Source organism: Micropterus salmoides, unplaced genomic scaffold, assembly GCF_014851395.1.
Source record: "Micropterus salmoides isolate LMB-PRFRI ecotype aquatic unplaced genomic scaffold, ASM1485139v1 Ms_hic_scaffold_3, whole genome shotgun sequence".
NCBI classification, from domain to species: domain Eukaryota; kingdom Metazoa; phylum Chordata; class Actinopteri; order Centrarchiformes; family Centrarchidae; genus Micropterus; species Micropterus salmoides.
In genome coordinates, this window is record NW_024042261.1 from 8023650 (window position 1) to 8028589 (window position 4940).

The 4940-nt window shown below is 37.9% G+C and overlaps 1 long non-coding RNA gene across 1 annotated transcript; it reads right to left on the reverse strand.

Moving 5' to 3' along the window:
* Positions 1-770: 770 nt before the first annotated feature.
* On the reverse strand, positions 771-2517 carry LOC119882650. Its single transcript, XR_005440528.1, has 3 exons — positions 2397-2517; positions 2190-2312; positions 771-1845 (listed from the first exon to the last, which is right to left on the reverse strand). It is a non-coding gene; the product is annotated as an uncharacterized LOC119882650 (long non-coding RNA).
* Between the last annotated feature and the right edge of the window lie 2423 nt (positions 2518-4940).

The following is a 4940-nucleotide window of genomic DNA, read 5'->3' on the forward strand; positions in this document are numbered from 1 at the left end:
TAATAAATCATTTAAAAATCCATCATTTTGAGGGATTATGAGCCAAATTTAAGACTTTAAGATGCTTCTTTGAATAGTAACTTGTTAAAAATCTTTCCAAGTAGGCTAGCTTTAACGTTACCACAATAAGCATTCTATCCTCTGGTCAGAAAAAGAGCTGTAATGCTGGATTTCCAGTACAATGTATTTACATAGGCAATCTGGAAGATTTACTTTAAAATAAATATCTGCAATGTCACCATCTACTGCCGAATTGTGTAGCGAACAGAATGGTGGTTGTGCATCCAAGCCTTCAGAATTGGGTTTTAACGTTAGGCTCAACGCCAAAAAATACTCAGTTCTTGGTAGTTCAAATTAAATAGTGCGGTTTCACCATTGACATTGCCACTTAGTTACATTTTGTACAGTTACTTTGCAATTGAATATTGGAAGCTTCACACATTGGTACTACACCCGGGATCCCAATATCTCTTCCCGGGCTCCGTGAAAGTCAAGTTGGCGTTAGCTAACATTAGCTTATCTGTTAATGGTGGGCTACTAATTAATTCCCATTTCCCTAATAATAAAACAACACTAGTGAAATGAAATAGTTCTTGCGTGAGGCGTTTCTATGGCCATTTCCCAGGAAGCATTTGGAGGGGTAACTGTACAGAGCGTAGTTTGCATCGTCTTTTGTTGGATAACGGTATTCCGATACAACAGCAGCAGCATTTAACCAGGTTAGAATTTGTACTGGTGCAGTAAAAGGAAGGACAACATCAATTCTCATGTCAGTTTTTACTGACAATCCATACATATTTACATTAATGTATTAAACACTCTTGGTCTGTACTGCGATGCACTAAGATCTATAGTTTACATTCAAACTAATATAGTAATATGCATATGCAATTACTTGTCCGCATGAGCGGTTGGAAAAGGTCTTGTCCTGTATCTAACTGTAGTAATGAAGATCAGCCTTCAGGCAAAGAAAACACTTGTTTCCATCCTCAAGCATACAGTGAAGATGAAAAGTATCATATTTTTATATTACTTTCATGTACCTGCCAATGAGACTTCGTTATGGTGTTTTTTTCCTGGATAGTAACATTGTTCTCATTTTGAAAATAGACATGAATTATGCAGGATATATAGTGCCAGCCAGTGGTGAAAGTATTCAGAACAGTTACTTACATAGAAGTACCAATACCACACTGATTATACTCTACAAGTATATAAAAAGTCCTGCATTTAACATGTGGTTTTTACATGTTTAGTCTACCATGCAGTGGAGTTTAAAGACGTAGTTTCTTAAAAAGGAAATACTAGAGTAAAGCACAAATAGCTCAAATTCTCAGAAAACAGGTTCTTTATGATTTACCATTTTCTACATTAAAAAAATTGTAATAGTGGAGATTTAATGTTCTTATTAATTGCTCAACACTTTCAATAGTTCAGTAACAGTCTTCACATATTGAACATTGACATCATGCCAATTTAATGTTACGCTAAAGGCAGGACTGCTTTATTGAAAACTGCCCAATTAACTGTAATAAAAGATGTAAGAAGAAAGCACTTGACTACTGGTACTGGTACTGGTATATAAGACTACTATGTATATGGTGTGTTTACCATAGCGCACTTCGCAATCGTGGTCAAATTCTATTTGTATCCTGAATCTCTCCCGCTCTGTTGAGGTGATGAGAACATGTGCCTATCCAGTAAGCCATTGAAGGATGCAACCAACAGTGATCTTGCGTTTCTCCATCTCTTCTCCATCTCTCTCCCATGTCCATCTTCAACATCACACTGTTTTCTTCATGGTCTTCGTGGTCTCCCTCTCTATCATGAAGCACTTTTCCTCCTCTGAAACAAGTTGGCAATTAAAAATTAATACACGGAAATGTATAGCTTGACCCAAGCAATGTTCATAAGATTGCTTTTTTTTTTTTTTTAAGTATCTGGATATTATCAGGATGACAACCTAATTAGGCATTACTGCTTCATATTTCATTCTCAAGACATAACATTTAATGGCCCACAACATTAAAAATGTTATCTTCTATTACAGTAAGAGTAATACAAAGTTGTCAATGAGGAGAGAATACAGACAGATTTAATGTATATCATAATTGGACTGAAAAGAAAGTTTTTTAAATAACATTCAAAAGACAAAAATAGGTTTTTAAAAATTTCAGTTAAATTATCACCTTCATTTTCAATGCTCTGGATGAAATCTCTCAAGAAGTTCACAATCTTTGATTCCCTCTGGCGTTTCAGTGAGCCCAACACACTGAAGGTTGGAGACATGGCTCCCATCAGAAATTCAGCATCTTAAGAATAAGGAAAAAATAAAACACACAATATCTTAAGTTATTGAAATGTATTGAGACAATCAGCTTTGATATAATACTGACCTTTTCCAAAAGCCCAGGAACAAACAGCGGCCGAAATGTGTGTGGTTGCTTTCCATATAGCTTCATGTCTGAGCAAATCTGCTGCAGCATCGGTAGGATACGAACAGATGAGTGCAAGATAATGGCCCTATAATTCAGAGCATATAAAAAATTGAAAAAAGGGAAGAACTAGAAAAAAGAACAAAAAAGAATCACTTAGAAAATGAACACACTTTAGGATTTCTTCCTTTCTCTCTCTGTTAAGGAGGTTAATCAGAGCTTTAGGTTCATCCACCTCAACCTTTGGAGATGGAAAAACATCATTAATGAGGTCATAGGAAACGTATCGCTTCTTTAGAATTCATAAATATTTATACTAAAGTAGCTGTAAACCAAGTTGCATAAAACCAACTACATCAAACACAAATGAGCAGCTGAGCAGTGAGAAAACAAAAACCTCTTCCATAAGCTGTCTGAGCTCTGGATCACTCACATCATCTTTGGAAACCATCTCTTTGTCAATCTCCCCAGTGGAGATTTAGCACCACTCCCGGAATAGTTCGGTGTAGTTCGGTGTAATGCTCATTGCAATAATCTCTCCAGCCATCCTGTCAGACTAGAAGGAAAAAACTGAATGTATGTAGACCTCAAGGAAACCAGCAAATCAGTTTTTCTGGAGAGGAAAGTTTAGATGTACCTTTTGTTTTTTCGTTGTTATCCAATTCAGTGGTGTGCGTCTCTTGCTCTGTACTGTAAGCAAAGATTTAAGGTAATGTGCCTTCTTTAGTGAAATCCTTTTGAAAATTTTGACTAACAATGTTTAACGCCATGCTAGAATAAATTAAATGAATAATGAAGAATGTGTTAGATGTGTGGGTGGTGATGGCGCATACATAAGATGCTTGCCTTTGGTGTGGGAGACCTGGGTTCTTAACCCCTAGTTGCTCCAGAGGCGTGTGACCTCTGACATGTATAGCAATTGTAAGTCGCTTTGGATAAAAGCGTCAGCTAAATGAATAAATGTAGATGTGCGTAATAGAAGAAAACCTTTATCCACAGGTGCTGGCATGTACTTCAACAAAATACTCAGGAAACAACTCGGAGCACAAAGAACAGGCCACCTTTATAAAAACAGAATATTCTAAAGTGAAATTGCTGGATGCCAAATCATCTTCAATAATGTAACTGACCGGCAATGCATTGTTTTATCTTAACATCTATCTTCTGAGAGACGGTTGTGCATGGGAGCACACCTGGAGATGTCTATAATAAAATGTAGAACGAATGTCAATCACACATACAATGAATAGTTTAAACAAATAGTGACACATGACTAATCTTACATTCCCAGGATTGCTCAAAGCTGGAGACTCCTCAAAATCTGTCATCACATCTGGTTCCAAATTCTGAAACATAGGGATGATAAAAAAGCTGTACATTTATGAAAAAAGGGCAGTGATGACCCTGCACTGAAAATTGTAGGATCAACATTAGAGTTGGCATTACCAGTTCAAAATATCTGCTGTCTGAACAGTTACCTGGCTCACACTCCTGGGCATGTAAAGCCAGCAACTGAACTGGCATCCTCAGATGACAAGAGGCACATCAGGCTTTTGGCATCCTTTCAAAATCTTGGATGTGCCTGGCAAGGGGGGAGGTGTCCAAAGTATCCTGGATGGGCATGATGTACAGGGAGCCCTTTCCACCCAAATCTTTGGAAAGATAGGCTCCTGTATAACCTTCTGCCTCAGGTGCCAGAACATTTAATTTCCGCTGGCCGGAACCTCCTATATGGGAGTATGTACAATTTTATACAAGTGTTTGTTATTGAAAATTTAAATGCACTAATCTACCTACAATCAGGAACATTAATGAGAACATAAACCAGCTTTTACTACTAGTAGTAGTAAATAGAGAATATTCATTTTATTCAACTGCTGACATATTATATCACAGGCTTTAATTGAATAAGGGAGATTCTGTCTAACCAGCAGCTTCATATAGCATCCAGGTCCCTTCCAGTGGTACCATTTTTGAGTACCTATCCATGAGTATTGTTGATATCTATGGGGAGAGAGAAAAACAAGTGTGGATTTAAAAATGTAACCCTCCCTCAGTGTCATCTCTGTTCAGGTAAATTTGTTACTGCCGCTCTCTTGGGAAACAACAAGGCACATCTCCATCCCTTTTCTTATTTTCTCTCAATGCTCGGCTCGCTTCCTCTCCTCGTTCTATGCAGAACACACGCGACAGATGGTGTCATAAGAGCAGCGTAACTCGGAATCACGAGTGTTTGATTGTCCGAGCGGAAGAAAGTGATGGTGAACACCAGCGGAGGAAAATATTCTGGCAGTAAATGTACGGTGTCTGTTACAGTGTGTCAGCTTCTCAACACCGAGAAAAGTCTGTTGTTTCTCACCTGCTGGAAAAGTGAAGCCGGTTAGCGCTAAGTTAGCTAACATCTCCCCTTCAGACTGAGCTGAGCAGGAAAGCTTCTACAGCAGCTACATAGCTGCTTGTCCAATGTACAAACTTAAACTAAACTGAATAATAATCAGTCTGTAC